Raw genomic sequence first — 17962 nt, 5'->3', positions numbered from 1 at the left:
CTAAAAAAATTGCAATTTTTAAAATCATCAGACTATATGCCATTAGGGATAGATAATCAAATTATTATATTAAAAAGTACCTGGAATTATGATCTCTTTAAAGGTCATTTTGCACGTGCATGATAGAAATTATCTTTCTTTCCCCTTATTTGCCAGTTATCATCCTAGCAGAAGAAACAAGTAATACGTGTAAAAGGGATGAGATGCAGGATTATACTGGGTTTTACTATTATGAATACAAATTGGCATATGTATACTAATGGATATCAAAGTTTTAAAAAGCACACATGTTGGCATTTGGTTGAACTTTGTTCTCAGATCAGGCCACACAGGTTGGGAGAATGCAAAGTTTCAAGTTACAGTTCACAGGTTTAGGTCTACAACTGGCAGTTTCACCAAGAAGCTGAGGTAGGGCTGCCTGGTGACAGGAGGCAGCTACACTAAAATATAAAACTTCGGGAGGGTGTGGCCAGTTTTGTCAATTAGGAGAACACAAATCTGAAACCCGGGGGGTTTCACAGCAGTATGACAGAGATTATGATTATGGTAGGGTGAAGCCAAAGAAATGAAACAATTCAGTTTGAATTCAAGCGTTCCTGTGGACACAAAGCCAAACTACCTACAGAATGGATATTTGTAGGAGAGACTGAGAAGTGAGCTGAACAAAAAAAGCTAGGAATAAACTCCTGGTGTTCAGGATTCTTTAAATGCAAACAATTGAAATACTCTTTGGTGTAGTGGTTTATATCCCAGAAAAACATGTTCTTAAATCTAATCCATTTTGTGGGTGTTATTGTGAAATATATATGAAAAAAGTGATAAATTTCAAAGTACATTTTAACAAGTAGTTACAGAACAAATGCCACAGTATGGTATGGGTTACAGTTCCACAATTTCAGGTATTTCCTTCTAGCTGTTTTAATAAAATAGAGAGTAGTCATACTCATTTGTTAAATCCTATCTTCTCTGTTACAACTCCTTCTTATTTGATCCTTCTTCCATTTTTTAGGGATATTTGGCAATGACCATTTTTGCTGGTTTGAAACTGTTGCGTACTCCAAAAAAACCATGTTCTTTAATCCTTATTCAATATTGTTGGGTGGGAGCTTTTTTATTAGGTTTTTTTTCAATGGAGATGTGACCCACCCAATTGTCCTTTTGATTAAGTGGTTTCCATGGAGATGCATCACCATCCAATCAAGGTGGGTTGCTTACTGGAGTCCTTTGAGAGGGAACTGTGTTAGGGTTCTCTAGAGGAACAGAACCAACAGGAGAGATCTGTAAATATGAGATTTATAAAGGTGTCTCATGCAACCATGGGAATGGAAAAGTCCAAAACCCTTAGGGCAGATTGTGAAGCTGGCAGCTCTGATGAAAGGTCTGGATGAACTCCACAGGGGAGGTTTGCCAGCTGAAGAAGCAGTGAAAAGGTCTCTCTTCTCCTTAAAAGTCTTTAGCTGATTGGATTATCATCTTTGTGGGAGACACACTGTAGTTGACCACAGATGTAATCAGCCACAGCTACAATCAACTGACTGATGATTTAATACACCAACCTTCTGTTTTATCAACCAGTCATGAAATATCCTTGCAGCAATGGTTAGGCCAGTGTTTGCCTGATCAGACAACAGGGCATTATCAGTTGGCCAAGTAGACACCTAACCATTACAGAAGCATTTTGGAAAAAATAAAAGGGATTTATTTATTTAGCTTAAAAATATTTTTATTCACAAATCTTCACACATATAAATCTCATACATGCTGTACAATCAATTCTCATAATATCATCACACAGCTGTGTATTAATCACCATGATCATCTTTCAGAACATATGCATCACTCTAGAAAAAGAAACAAAGAAAAAAGAAAAATCTCACAGATACCATACCCCTTTCTCCTCCCTCTCATTGACCACCTCCATCTACCTAATTTATTTTACCCTTTTCCCCGCTATTATTTATTTATTTTTATTCATATTTTTTCACTCATCTATCCATACTCTGGATAAAAGGAGCATTAGAAACAAGGTTTTCACAATCACATAGTCACATTGTAAAAATTATATCATTATACAATCATCTTCAAGAATCAAGGCTGCTGGAACACAGCTCAACAGTTTCAGGTACTTCCCTCCAGCCACTCCAATACACTACAAACTAAAAAGGGGATATCCATATAATACATCAGAACAACCTCCAGGATAACCTCTCAGCTTTGTTTAAAATCTCTCAGCCACTGACACTTTATTTTGCCTCATTTCTCTCTCCCCCCTTTTGGTGGAGGTTTTCTCAATCCCTTGATGCTGAGTCCCAGCTCATTCCAGGATTTCTGTCCCATGTTGCCATGGAGATTTACACTCCTGGGAGTTGTGTCCCCCAAAGGGGGTGGGGGCAGTAAGTCTCCCGTCAATTTTTAACTTCTGTTGACCTTCTGTGATTTTGTTCCTTAAAGTCAGTCTTTCATCAATACCATAATAGAAACAGGTGGGAGAATTCTGAAGCCGTGCCAAGAATTTAGCTGTGCTGGTTGGTGAGAAGGGTGAAGTTGAGACTAAGCATGACCAAGCATGGCAGGGACTAAGGAAACAAAAGTACACACAGAGGCTGACCCCAACAAGGTAGTCCTCTGTTTATTGTCCAAAGCACACGTGAAGTTCAAACATGGCTTAGCTGGAAGAAGAATATAGTAATCCAGTAAGCCTCGTCAATCTATGATTTATGAAGAAACTCAGTATTTCGGGGGTAACTCATCATAGCATAATCCTAACTGCTGAATCAGGATCTAGTCAGAACCGGGATTAGTGAAAATTTTTCCAAACAAAGCTCACATTTTCCCCAAGTTTGGATGGGGCTCTGGGAAAACATGAGGGAGTTATGGGAGTGGCACAGCTTTAAGTCTACACAATACTCCAGAGGACTTCCCTGGCACTTTACACATTCATTTCCAATGAACGGGGCTGATGAGACACTTAGTCTTGCTCAGATTGCGCTCATGAGCTGAAATGAGCTTCTGAGGTAGATACAGGTAGATAGAACTATGGGAGCAAAAGAAGACAAGGGGAAGGAAAATAAGGCTGAGACTAATAATTTGACCATCTCTAAACCTCAGATTCATATATTACCCAAAATTCAAGCTGTCCTTGAAACTATTACAAAAATCACAGCATTAGCTAACTCTTCCATTTATAACAAAACAACCTTCTCTGATAGCCAAATTTACTTAAAAGCTGCCAAAATTCAGTTCTGCTAGTGGAAAAAAACAAAAATTAAATCACCTCACTAGAGATTTAATCACTCTTTTGGGCAAGAAATGTTTGTACTTTTCATACTGTCTCTGGCTTTTCTTTATAGATGGCTTATCTTTATTGAATATAATCTTTTTCTCTGCAAATTTTTCCCGTTATGCTGGTCCTGAGTTGTTTCCCTTAACATTCAGTCCAATCTTTACCTTCTATTCACAGATACTATGCTTTTGCATAGAAAGCATTATTTTGGGGAGTCTTAAAAATGTGGTTTTATTAAATATTACTAAAGATCATTATTATAAAATATAACAAAACCTCTCAGAAAAGTGTCGTGATTCTTGCAAATTTAATTTCTTGTATATACATTCTTCTCAGGATGATCTAAACCCATGTCTTGAACCTTTCTAGCTGAACTCATGTAACAATCTGAAGAAAAGGTTCCTTAAGTGAAAGCTTCCCCCAAATTTGACGGAGTTGCTGTATGTGATTGAGATCCTCCCAGATCCAGGCTTAACTGGGGAAGTTATTTCCCTGCACTTAGTAAAATATGTTGCTTTGCTCCCAGTCCCTAGCTATTGTTATAATGCTTCATCTTGAATCTTTGTTGTTTGTACTTGGCCATTTATTTTTTTCTTAATTATATTGTTCTTCCAGGTAGTTTACCTTAAGGCCAATACTGAAAAAGAAAGAAAATCAGTATAGTTTGGAGATAAATTAGCCCTCACTTCATGCAAACCAGTAAATCACCATACCAGGTTTACCAATGCAGTTAACTAATAGGGGGATGAAAAATCAATGTTTTTCCTGTTTTTATTTTGAAAGTTTTAGTAAACTTTTTTTTTTTTTTTTTTGCATGGGCAGGTACTGGAAATCGAACCTGGGTCTCCGGCATGGCTGGCGAGAACTCCGCCTGCTGAGCCACCGTGGGCTGCCCAGCTTTAGTAAATATTTTAATCTCATACTTTTGTATTTTAACAGTTATCACCTTCCACAGTCATTTCAAATAAATTCATAAATTAATCCAGTTTCTGCCAATATAAATTGTGTGTAATCTTGAGCAAGTTATTTAACCTCTTTGAGACCATTATTCTTCATTCCTAACAGGGGAATAATTATAACTTCCCTGTTACTTCACAGGTCTTGTTGTCAGAATCAGATGGAATAATATAAATCAGGGTTTGTACAAATGTTGGTTGTTACATAGTTTGTTAGGAAGCATCTGCCTGTATTTAATGCAGCCAAATTGGTCACGTGGCTCCTACACCGCATCAACAAAGTAGAATGCTAAATTAATCTTTGCTGCTTATTTGCATTTTTCGATTTCCTTTGATCAATGTTTGCAAAACAATGCTTTAGGAAAGCATTTTAATTGTGCAAATTTGGGGGGAGAAAATGATTATAGCACAAACCTGAGTGCTAGTGCTGTCACAATCTTTAATGGTACACTGAAAGTTTGCGTTTGTCAAATTTTTTGGTTGCAGAATGTTTTCTCTTCACAACTCATGCATACTTCGTCTGAGGGAGGGAAGAGTGCACACATCCTGTGAGAAGTAAAACTGGACTTTTCCCTTCTTGTGTAAGTAATAATATTTCAGACAGGCGTAAAAGGGAAAGGAACAGTTTTGCTGCCTAACAATCTAATCTGAAGTGTTAATCCTACACTCTAAACTTTCGTGGGGGGGGGGAGAGAGAGAGAGAGAGAGTGTGTGTGTGTGTGTGTGTGTGTGTAATGGGGAGTGGGAGCAGTGGAGGTGAGGGAGCAGAAAGTTGAGAGGAAGTGAAAAAATAACACAAGTGAAGAAGGAAAAAGATGTAATGATATACAGTGATGACTTTTTACACTGGCTCAGAACTGAAGTAAAGACACCAAGGAATTCTGCTTTCATTCTCTTCTCACCTCAAACTACCCACTTGATGTATTTTTTTCCCCTAAGAAATTCATAATGAATTCAACTGCATTCATTTTGAGGTAACTTTTATTTTCCCATTTTTATACAAATATGAGTAAAGCTTCTGTCATTCTTTTATTCTGTTTTTCATAGCAGTCATTACAGTTGTTGCAAGCCTAATGGTGGAACAAATATTCACTTTTTCTATAGAGCTATAAATAAATTCAGCATAACAAAAGTTCTTGGTAATAAAAACATGTCAGACACTGCTTTGAAAAAAATAACGAAAAATATTAACAGAAAATAAATACTTGAAGAGTGGCAAGGTCAGGAAACATGAGGTGACACAGAAAATTCACTGTATTTGATTTGCAATATACGAGATAGAAGAGTCTGGTCTGTCTGCTTAGCTATGGCACTATGCTATAAAACAAAGTTTTGGGTGAGCTGTCACTTGGCCTTGCCTTCACTAACTTAAACTATTTTCATGTTACCATTTTTTCTTACGAATTAATAGAGTGACATGAAAATATAATTGGGTCTCCTTAGGTTACTTATCAGTTCTAATTTACATCAGTTTTTTTGCCAAAGTTTAACAAAGTATCTTTACTGACGCGCTAAAAAATGTCAACACGTATTCCTATCCACATATAATATTTTTAAATGTGATTTAATCGTTTATACAATTTCTTAGACATTTATCAGTACTTTGGTGAGTGGAAGGAGCTCTTTACCTAAACGAGTTTTCTGAGACCGAGTGTCGAGTCATTTGCTGGGAGTTAATGATCATGTCCCATACTGAGTTCCCTGGATTGCAGAATTTCCTCTCCACCCCGTGAGGCAGGGCTTCCGCCCATTTTTCATGGTGGATCAGTTTCCACAGAGATCTTCCGAAATGACCTATACTCACCCCGGTTAACCACTTAGAGAGGGCAAGGGGAAGGCATGCAATCAGCCCCTTCTCGCGGGCAGGGTGAACTGCAAAGCGGAATCAGGAAACAGCAGCTCCACCCGCGTTTCACAGCTTGCTGACCCGAGCGAAGCTGAGCTTCTCGGGGCGTCAGGAGCCTCGTTTAGGACACTGGGAGACTACCTGCCACGCTGCAAGGCTCACCTGGGTTCACCAGCCGAGGTCCCCGCGGCAGTAAACGAGGAGCAAACGTGAGCTACAACTGGTATTTCTAAGCAGAATACCTGACGTAGAAGTGGGGTGACGAGAAAGTGGGGGGAGTGTCACCCCAGGGACGCCACACCCTCGGGGCTGTGGCTACCCCGCAGACCCGGAAAAGCCCCGCCGCCGGCTGGGCACAACGGCGCCTTTAGGCTACTTGCTCACTCCGCCGCGAGTTTGTTTTTTAAATTGCTTAAACCGTGGGGGCGTTTTCCTCCAACTCTCCCCAGACCTCCTTCGGCCTCCCGTCCCACGACCTCACGCGGAAAAACAACCGTATCCACAACCTCCCCTCGTGCTCCCTCACGTACCAACCGCGCAGAAGGCGAGTCGGCGCTCGGTTTGGCTTTTACGAGTCCTGTTAGCCAATGAGCACTCTGCTTTCCTTCCGGTAGGCGAGCCAACCAATCCGAGCAGGACGGGGTCATCTTCGGCTTCGCTCGGCTCTTTTCGCTGATGCGGGCAGCTTGGAGGCCGCCGCCGCTGGAGAGACGCTTTCCTTTTTTGTTCCCCCCCCAACCCCCATGTGTTCACTTCCGGGTCCGGCGCCGATCCGGATGCCCGAGGCAGAAGGATGTTTGACCTCCGGATAAGCGAGGCGCCGCTGTGCATTCATTCCCGGCTGCAGCGGCGGCGACAGCAGCGGCCCGGACCGAGACTCTCCAGCCAGCGGCGGCGGTAGGAGGCGCCGGCAGCAGTACAGGGACCGAGTCGGAGCCGAGCTGCGTTCCCTCCCTCGCTCGTTCCTTCCCCCCCTGCCTCGCTCGCTCCCTCCCTGCGTGGCTCGCTTTCCTCCTCCGGCCGCCGGCGGGTGTGCTGTGCGGCCGCCGCTGCCCCCGCCGCCGCTGACTGACGGACCCGGGGCGGCCGCTGACTGACGGACCCCGGGCCGCCGCCGCCTGACGGACCCGGGGCCGCCGCGCGCGCCGGGGACCTACCCTGCTCGCGGCTGCGCCTCCGAGGTAAAGCCCCCGCCTCGTCGGCCCCCGGCGGGTCGGCCCCGGCCCCGCGGCGGCCTCGGCTCGGCCGCGGCTCGTTCCCTCGCGGGTGGGGCCGGGTGGGCTGGGGTCCCCGGCTGGGTGGGGCGGGGGCGGCGCCGCGGGCTGGGGGCCTCGGGGTGGGTGGGCCGCGGCCGGGTGGGCAGGGACAGGGCCCCGGGGCGCTGGCCGGGCTGGGTGCCGAAGTTGCCGGAGGGGCGCGGCGCGGAGGTGGGCGAGCCCGGAGGCGGCGGGGGCTGCGGCGGCGTCGGGGCTTGAGGCTGGCCGCGCGGCGCCCCGCGCTCCTGGGAGGGCTCGAGACCGCCGCCTTCGGGCTCGGGGCTCGCGGCTGGACGGAGGGAGGCGCTGGGCGGCTGGACGCGGAGGCAGCGCTCAGCGCCCGGGCCCGGCCCGCCTCCTGTGTGGGGGCTCGTTTAAGGGTGGGGGGCGGGACTGACCGAGTGGGGAGGCTTTTCGGCTCCGCTCACACCCCAGCCGAGGCGCCAGTCAGGGCCCGCCGGGCGGCTCGGAGGGTGACTGCCGGGCTGCCGGCTCGTCCCTTCATCCCACCTGCGGGGCAGAGGCAGTGCGAAGCGTCGGTGGTGGCGGAGGTGCGTCTGCCGGACGGGGTGGATAGGCCCGGGGCACGGTCCTTCCTGCCCTCCAGGCCAGGAGGAGAAGTCGGTGGGTGGGAGAGGCCGTGCGGGAGATGGCCTCTCTTGCTGCAAAGCGGGGATTAGTTTGAACTCTGTTGGAGTGGGTGTGCAGACGGGTAAGCCGGCGACCCTCTTTCACCCTTTTGTTAAAACGTCCGCTTTAAATTGAAAAAAATTCGAAACTTACTTATTTCTAGCAAGCTAAGAAAATAAGTCTTTTTATTTTTACTTTTGCCACTTCTTCTGGTATGAATGACACTTGCTCACAGTTAGAGACGTTGAAGAAAACTGTATCTAAATTACTCTAATTCAAAATATCTACTTTTTAAAGGCGTGTTGGAAGGAAAATATCACAGAAAATAAGAATTATAAAGATGTGAGACTAGTTTAAGAAAACCTCCAACAAAAATTTGATCTGGTTTGTGGTGTTCTTAATAACTTTTTTCTTTTGAGATGTGTTTAAAGTATTTTATTTTTGAGCCTTGTTCCACCTGTATTCTCAGCTAAGATGGATAATCTTAATATCTCTTTAGCCTTTAAGGTTGCACAAAAGATGAAAATTATATTTATGGGCATTGGAAAGATGTTATCAAATACAGAGCAAGACTTTAGCATAGATTTTGTTTTCAGAATGTGTAGACACATATGCCTCCAGTCAGCTTGCATTTCTGGGTTGCACCAGGTGAGTAGTTCTTTTTAGAATGGGGAACAGAAAGGTTAAGTTTAATGTTGAAATACATGAGAGTTTTTTGGAATTCAGGGAAATTATTATCTTTTACTTATGCTTTACTATGATTTATTCATTGACATCTCCCAATCATCAACTTAAGATTAATGCATTATGTAATTACTGACATTTTCATCAGTAGATTTGCAAACATTAATCTATTAACAAAATCTTTGGAACATGGGAGTTGTTTATTTCTTTCTTCAAAATAAAGGACTAGGATTAGAATTTAAAAAATTAGTTTAATTCAACCTGTATGGTATATAAGGGACATTTACTATGTGCTGAGGATGGAGGAGAGGGTAGAAAATGAAGATAAATGAGACTCAGGAGCTGCTTTCAAGGGAGAAGCAGACATGCACAGAAATAATTGCAACAGAAAACCCCTATGGGCCTTTTTTTAAAGGTACGTGGAAGCATAGGTGGGGAGGATGTGTATGAGATATTAATTTTTAAAAATGTATTTTGAAATAATTTCAAACTTACAGGACAGTTGAAAAAATAATACAAAAACCCATTTAGAGAAATCTGACATACCCCCTGCCCAAATACATAGATCCACCACATTTCACATTTTGCTACTTGCTGTATGAGAGAATTTTTTAATATTTTAGAGATGTTAAATTTTAACCAGGAAATATTATGGACAAGTTTTGAGCAGGTGGCACACCATCTGGCCTTAAAATATCTTAATGCGTGAAATATAAGGTGGTAAGTTTTCTAGGTGAATGAACCAGACGGGCACAGGCACATTGATTGGGTATTATAAGGTGGCTGCACCGCCAAGTCTTTGTGGGAGAGGAAGCTGTGAAAATTGGTGGAGACCAGGCCGGGGAGGTTCAGAGTGCTTTGACTGAAAAAAAAAAAAACCGGGTCTGTGGAGGTGTGAAGATCCAAGTGTGCAGATGCTATGCTGATTGGGGAGAGTAGATAGGCGAACAAAAATAGCAGCTTTAAGGAAACAAGTTACAGTATTCAACTTGCTATATCATTCGCGTTAATGAAGGAAAGCAGGAAACAGTTTTACTTGGCTTTATTATGTTTCTTTACATTTGAATATGGGTGTGTCTGGTAATCTGATAATTAGTTTTAGATGAATGGATAAATCCAGGCTGTAAAAATGTGACTCAGGAAGAAATGGGAAGCTCTTGAGTTGTTTCAATGTGTCCTTTTTGATCTGTTCTGTAATCCCCTCCATGCTAGGAATTGACCATTATACTGGTATAGTTTATTAGTCCAGAGTTTTTCAGAATAGGACAGTGATTGTTAGTTTCAAAGGGCTTGTCAAGTGATGCATCGCACTAAATACAGGACAAGCTGAAATATTAAATCAAACCAAATACAGGTCATTGGATAGTTATATTATTTTTAATACATTTGGAAGTAGTGTTACTATGGTTAAAGTGAAATGTTAAGAATGTACATGGGAAGATAATTGACTGCAAGGGGTCGGAAGATAAAATTAGAAACTCAGATTTCCAGGTAAAAATATGTATAAGCATTTTCATCATCCTAAATATTAGATTACCCTAAAACAATTTAACCCCAAACTTAATCATTATCAAAGGATGGCTTAGAAAAATATTACCCTTACAACATCACTTTCTAAGTTCATGTAGAATTATATCACAGGAAATGTTGTTAGATGAGTTTTCTTAATTATTCGCCTCTTAGCATTCAAAAGGAACTTATACTCTATTTGTTACCTTGAACCTCACAGTAACAACAGTAGCTGTCCCTACTTTGTACAGGGACCATAAATGATAGTTCTGTATATTGTTTTGTATCTTAAAGATGAATCAGGTGGTATAACCCCCATTTTTGGGACTAGGAAACAAATTATCCCAGAGTTTAAGTAACCTGTTCAAAAATTATCTTGGAAGCAGCAGAGTGCATATTTGAATTAAGTTTTTCTGACTTCAAAGATGTGACCCACCAGGGATTTGTTCTTTCTCATCTTCCACACTCTTCCTTTTTTGTCTTCTTCAAGTGAATGGCTCTTAATGGTGTTGATTAGCATGTGTGTCTGGGTGTAGGTTCTTTAAGATGATTTCTTTAGACGTGTATTTCTCTAACTCTAGGGATTCCGTAGGACCAGACAGTATGTTTCTGGTAACTGAAATTCAGAGCATGATTTTTGTGGAACTGTAGGACAAAACCATGTTTAAGATCCTTACTGTCAAGAAATTGAGCAGATGTTATCCATTAATGTGAAGGAACTTTGGAAAAACTCTGGACTGCCCAGAATCTATCCCCTTTCCTTTCTTCTTAGAAATGTTTTTTTATTTTCCATTTCCTTTTATAAATCTGAGATTTAGAAACTATGAATGTTTGATGTTCTCTCCTATTATGGGACCTAAAGAAGGTGCATACTAATTTGTTCTTAGGCCATAGTAAATGATTGACTATCTTTTCTCCTGCTACTCATGTCTTCTTTATGAGAAAGAATTCTTAAGAATGAACTTGAAGTGTTTATGTATTTGGAAGATAAGCCACACTATTTGGTCATAGTTACAGTTATAATTTAGTTTAATGAAAATTTATGGCTAAATCATTTCCACATTTTTTATGGATTTCACTTTTATTAGGTGAAATCTCGTCATAGATTTTTCAAAATTATTAAACACAAATTTCTAACTCTTTTTCTTTCGTTGCCAATGCCACATTTTAAGCTGTGTTCCTATTTATTATATTTCTTTAGCTAATTATGTGTTAATTTGAGCTACTTCCTTTAACTAAAAGTTACATTTGCAAAAAAGTAGGAGAGAATTTCTCTACCATTATACTTTTCATCCACATTGGAAAATCCATGTCTGTGCCAAAGTGTGATGCCTGACACATAACAGGCACCATGCAGAGCTTCCTCTTCTCTTCCATTCAGAAGTTGCTGATATATACGAGTGATTAGAGGTTGGTTTGGTGCGTAGGAATAAACAAAGACTCTTGGGAACAGTCTGTTAAACAGGAGAATTTCTCTTAACTGACCTCTGCTTAACCTATTTACGACATTAAGTAAAACTCTTCATTCTCTATGTAGAATTTATAGACTGATGTCCACGCTACATTGGATGCCAGTAGTTTACACTGCAGTTCCCTCTTAATCTTTTATTCTCACCAGTTATTGTAGACTTACTGAGAATTATTTGTGCTTGTATCCAACAAACTTTATGGTGGTAGCATGTGATGGTGTAATTTCATAGTTTAATGAGATATTCAGTGAAAAACAAAGTGAAAAAGCTGTTTATATGAGAACCAAGTTGGTTGCTTTGAAAACAGTAAATAGCTAAAACCAATTGTAGTTTGATATAGGAATGGGTGAAATAACCATAGATGGTGAGGATGAAAGAAAACCAACAATCTAAAAGGTTTCTACAATAAGATTGCTTTTCAACTGTCTGTGAGGTGTTTTTCTATGTTTAAGAATTAGAAACTGGAAATCACAGGTAATGTACTGTGGGTATGGTTTTTCCAAGAAAGATAAAGTAGAATTCCAACTAATAGACCAATACTTGAAGAAAAGGCCTCACTTTGAAAGGTTGTCTGATGAATGTACATTTTTATGTTTAAGTTCCAATTAAACTATCAAGGTACACAGTTTAAAAAAAATGATTCTCTTTTTTAACTCACTGATAAATTATTTAATATTTCTAAGAAGGTGTCTGCTTCTGAAATATTTTTTCTTGTTTACACTCACCTCTTAGAGATTTATTTAACAGCATCCTCTTTTTAAAAAGAAATAAATTTTGGTATTCCTGAACATGATAATCTTTCATATTTTAGGGTGAATTGTTTAATTATCCGATTAAGTGATCAATCTGTGGCTCACACATACTTTCTTATATAATCCCTGATCTGATTTTACACAGCATCAGTGTTGGAGCCTTGTTATTCATTTATTTTTTATTGTGAAAAATAACATATGTACAAAAACAATAAATTTCAAAGCACACCACAACATTACTTATAGAACAGATTTCAGAGTTTGGTATAGGTTACAGTTCCACAATTTTAGGTTTTTTCCTCCAGCTACTCCAAGACTCTGGAGACTAAAAAGAAATATTGTAAGTATTCAGCAATCATACTCATTTGTTAAATCCCGTATTCTCTGTTATAACTCCACTTTCTCCTTTGTTCTTTCTCCTAATCTTTAGGAGTAACTTTTTCATGTTAGAAAAGGTTGTTGTTAATATGGGGTAGGGGTATGAAACTAGTTGATATTCTTGAGAGGCTGGATCCTTTGGGTTTCACTTCTTATCTGGACTAGGAACACAACTGGTGTTTGCAGATATCTGGAAAGTAATCATAGTGCATGGAACCTTTGCAGAATCTCAGATAAAGCCCTAAGTGTTCTTTATGGTTGGCGGAAATGGTTTTGGTTGTGGTTAGCAAACTATGATAAATAGCAACATCTAGCTGAAGCTTGCATAAAAGTAGCCTCTTTACTCTATTTGAACTCCCTCGACCACTGATAACCTTGTTACAATTCTTTCCCCCCTTTTGGTCAGGAAGGTATTATCCATCCCATGGGTGCCTGGGCCAGGCTCATTACTGGGAGTCATACCCATGTTGCCAGGGAGACCTTTACCCCTGGATGTCATGCCCCATATGGCGGAGAGGGTAATCATTTATTTGCAGAGTGGGGTAAAGAGAGAGAGAGGCCACATCTAAGCAACAAGAGATACTCTGGAAATAACTCTTAGGCATAGGAATAGGGAGGTTTAGCTTCTCTACTACGTAAATAAGCTCCACAAGAGCAAGCCTCAAGATCAAAAGCTTGGCCTATTGACTTGGGAGTCCCTAATGTTTGTGACAGTATCAGGGGTTTCCCCAGTGGTAAAGTTTAATAGTCCCATATTTTTTCTCCCATCCCTCAAGGGACATTGCCAATACTTTTTAATTATCTGCTCAACATACTCTAGGATATATTTGAGCATTATATTAAACTATACAGAATTATAAGCCCTATTCTTATTCTGGGCTTCACGTGTTTGGGTTTTTTAAATGATCTATCCAGACAAATTGAATTCGATTATGTACTGCAGAAAGTTTAGGTTTTGGACAAGATAAATCTCTCTTCCTTTGTCTCATAGAGTAGGTGTCTAAAATGCAGACAATATATTTTATATTCTGATTTACCTTGGTCTCAACCCGATCGGCTTTGTTCTTAGCTCTAATTGAAGCCTGATCTCTTTTTCAGTTTCTTTAACAGCTGATGTATATTGCAAGGCTGACCTTCAGGCATGCAGAACTTTGAGTTCTGAGTCTCCCTGAGTCTTAGGTGTCACACAGGTACTCAATGTTCCAGGGAAATATGAGGTTGTACATATGTAGCACAGCCTTTCAAAATCTAGAAATACAATTACAGCTTCAAACTGAATGTGATTGCTCTAAGAGTTTACAATCTAGGCCCCGATTTTCTTATAAATGTTTTCTAAATGATACTATACAATATTTGCTCTTTTGTTTCTGGCTTATTTTGCTTCACATAATGTCCCACAGGTTCATTCACAACGTTGCATGCCTCACGACTTTGTTCCTTTCTGTAGCAGCACAATGTTTGATCATAACAGTGCAGTTTGCCATTCTACTTCTCAGTCAGTGGTTTCAGCCACCTCCATCCATTGGGCATGATACATAATGTCCAAAAGTCAACAGTCCATGTCTCACATTATTTTCACTTAGTGGTATAGTCATCAACACCGAGAGGAGCCTTTTTATAATTTCAACATCTCCTCACCCCAAGTAGGGACTGCTGAGGTGAATTAATAGAGGAGTTTGTCCCTTAGAAGAGGAAGTACTACACCTTGAGTGCATACTGAGAGCATCTGAACTTGGTACAAAGCATGTTTTATCTAACAGCTTGCCATAGCTGCCCACCTGTCCTTGCCAAGCTCAGTGCAACTAGATAGGAGAGCTTCCATTCGTAGGAGGAGTTCAGGTTGGGGAATGGAGATAGATGGGTTTTTGACATCTATCTTTGGTGTCACTAAGTTCAAATGCCTGAAATACAGTAGGTACTGAAATGGAGCGAGAGGGAGAGAGGGTGACTCTAAGCTAGTACTTCAGAGCAGTGATCTGCCTTTCTGTGATTTTCTTGGCTCTGCCCTTATTTGTATGTTGGATCATCTTCAGGCTGGTAGCAAGATCACATCTGCAGATACATTGCCCAGAGGAAGGAATTAATTTTTTTCTTTCTATGTATCTCATTTTGGGGGAACAAGGAAATCTTTTGCCCAAGCCTAGCAGCTTATTTTTCCCTTCATGTTTTATTGCCAAGAATTAGCTTATATATGCTTCCTAATCAGTGGTAGCAAGGGGTATGGGTTATTTTCATTTCTACTAATTGGGATATACCTCTGGAATTGGGGGTGGGTGTCATATTTCCCTGAGTTACATGGAGGAAGAAAGATATTTTAGAATTTTGTGGGAAGAATATGGGGAAAATGGATGTCATAGAGGCAGTCAGTAGTGGCCACCACATCTACCTGTTTTGAAAGTGAAAATAAATAATTCATATGAATGTGCTTTCAACTTTATGTACTTTAATGTACTTTAAAATGTTATACAGATTTAATAGATGAAAGATTATAAAGCTGCTTCCATGTTGCTATCCTAAGTATGCTCAGGTATGAATGTTTTAGGAGCCAAAAACACTGCCAGTTTTATTAACTAGTTTTGAGCCAGTAACATAAGATATCTAAGTTGTAAGATTATACATTTTTTTCCTATGGAAATCATAAAGCTATTTCAATTTTGAATTAAAAATTTGTTCCTGTAAACTTCAGAATTTATTCTGAGTTTCTACCTTCCTTCCCCACCAAAAATTTGACCATTACTTTGGTCTCATCAGATTCCTTATGGGGATTTGTCAACCAGACGAAGGGTTTACTTTGAATCAGAATTCAGTGAGATGGGAGAAAAGGACAGTTATTATACATTGAGAGCAGCAAAAAGATGATGGGGGATGGAAAAGAAGGGGAGAATCACAGAATTTTAGAATTGAGAGAAATCATAGAAAGATTGAATGAAATGCTCAAATCACACACCTGGTTTAGTGAACTCTCATATCTTAATTGATATGAGATAAACTGCTAGTACAGAGCCCTTTCTGACCAAGAGGTGAAAGGTCGTAAAAAATAATCTTGTCTACTTTGCAGTTTCGCTCAGCACCATGGCCTACTACTGTGCATAATTCAGCCAGCCACCTTTTATACAGGTATCTGTGTTCTCAGGCTTTGGAAGAGTTCAGCGAGAGTGTTTGTTTTTAAAGTAAATCAAACCGACAAAATCTGTCCTTTCACCTGCCTTCAACCAGTCAGCAACAACGACCATAATATCAGTACGTGGAAATGCATTTGCATGTAAGCACACACATATTATACTATAAATAACCTCAGACCTGGTCTGCTTAAATAAAAATTCAGGAGCAGAATGAGTGCTTTGAACATTTTATATCCTTCACTTTTATTTTCAATAAAATTCTTGTAATTTCTCTATATTCAGTATATGTAAAAGAAAATATATGTATATGTTCTAGTTTTGCAAGCTGCCAGAATGTGATATACCAGAAATGGAATGGCTTTTAAAAGGGGGAATTTATTAAGTTGCAAGTTGACATTTTCTAAGGCTGTGAATATGTCCAAATTAAAGCAAGGCTATAGAAATGTCCAATCTAAGGCATCCAGGGAAAGTTACCTTGGTTCAAGAAGGCTGATGATGTTCAGGGTTTCTCTCTCAACTGGAAAGGCACATGGTGAATGTGGGGACGTCTGCTAGCTTTCTCTCCAGGCTTGTTTCATGAAGGTCCCCCAAGGGTGTTTTCCTTCTTCGGCTCCAAAGGTGAGCTCTTGTGGCTCTTGTGGCCCTGAAGCTTTTTTAAAGGATTCCAATAAACAAATCAAGACCCACCTGGAATGGGTGGAGCCACATCTCCATGGAAATAATCTAATCAACCTTTCAACCTACCATGCTGAATAGGGATTAAAAGAAACAGTTGGCTCTACAAAATGGATCAGTATTAAAACATGGCTTCTCTAGTGTACATAATCCTTTCAAACTAGCACAGTATGGTTATAAATACATAGAAATAAATTCATCCATCCACCAGAAGGATATTCATGTTCATGACATTTATAAATGATGGGATTTGGAATAATTTTTTCTTTTACACTTTTTTTTTTAACTTCTCTGCATTGTTTGGATTTTGTATAGTGAGTGCATTTTTTTTACCATCAGAAAAAATAATGTCTGTTTTACTTGGAGGAAAAAAATAAAGTCTGGGGTGGGATGCTTTTGTCAACCTCAACTTTAACACATAATTCTGCTTTCATTGTGTATTATCTTGAATAAAGTGTACCTTGAATACATTGTTGTTTTGCAATTTTCTTCATTTTTAAAACCGGGACTTATTAAATTATTTAATTTAAGGTTTTAAGTTGAAGCTGGCCATTCGATACATTTTGTTATACATGTATTTTATAAAAGTAGTAGATTTCTGAATATTTTGTAATTTTTAAGTGTTTTCTGTTTTTTTTAACTAGATTGGTTTTGACTTCTGTTAGTATACTGATGATATATTAAAATATGATGTATTAAAGTTATAATCAGAGTTTCCTTTTGCGAAAAGGAAAGTGAAAAATGTTTTTTTTCTTACACCCATTCTGTGCTACATTTATTTTCTATTTCTATTAAATACTTATTTTATATTCTACCAGTGAATACTTTCAGCTGGCAGGCAAATACATTAGGTAAGAAGAGATAAAATTCATGGTATTCCATATGTATGGCTATAAGGTTTTAAAATAAAATCCTAACTCAGGGTACAAAACTAGCTTATTATTGTTCTGGGAATGAAACTAGTGGGTATCACTTGTAGGTGGCATTTAAAAAAACCTTGATATTTATAGGTGCATATTTTTCTAAAATGTCATCTTATTTTTTATTTTTATTCCAGGATATGAAAATATACAAGCTAATAAAAAAAAAGTGTAAATCTTAAAGATGTGAAACTTTGTAATGCCAGTTTTCATTTTCCACCATATCAGTGTCAGGGTATATATTGTGTCTAATGTTTCTCTATACAATTGAGATTCCGCAGATGTTTGTAATTGTTGTAGTTGGTTAAAGCTGCTGGAATGCGATATACCAGAACTGAAATGGCTTTTAAAAAGGGGAATTTATTAAGTTGCAGGTTTACAGTTTGAGACCATGAAAGTGTCCAAATTAAGACACCACCAAGAGGTTATCTTCACTCAAGGGACTGATGCTGTCTGGAAACCTCTGTCAGCTGGGAAGGCTC

At 39.8% G+C, this 17962-nt stretch overlaps 1 protein-coding gene and 1 pseudogene across 13 annotated transcripts in view; one reads left to right on the top strand and one right to left on the bottom strand.

Annotated features, from left to right (window-relative positions):
* Positions 1-6732, bottom strand: part of LOC143665806 (transmembrane protein 186 pseudogene) — a 36229-nt pseudogene extending 29497 nt beyond the window's left edge.
* CSNK1G3 (casein kinase 1 gamma 3) overlaps positions 6195-17962 on the top strand; it is a 111394-nt gene continuing 99626 nt past the window's right edge. For 2 of the 13 annotated variants that reach the window (XM_077138797.1, XM_077138789.1), the window contains exon 1: positions 6767-6982. The gene's annotated coding sequence lies outside the window, so the exon portion shown is untranslated. The other 11 variants (XM_077138801.1, XM_077138799.1, XM_077138795.1 and 8 more) reach the window with 10 other exon arrangements.

This window comes from Tamandua tetradactyla, chromosome 21 (assembly GCF_023851605.1).
Source record: "Tamandua tetradactyla isolate mTamTet1 chromosome 21, mTamTet1.pri, whole genome shotgun sequence".
NCBI classification, from domain to species: domain Eukaryota; kingdom Metazoa; phylum Chordata; class Mammalia; order Pilosa; family Myrmecophagidae; genus Tamandua; species Tamandua tetradactyla.
Note: the sequence above shows the minus strand (reverse complement) of the source record. Positions and strands in the feature narration are given on the sequence as shown.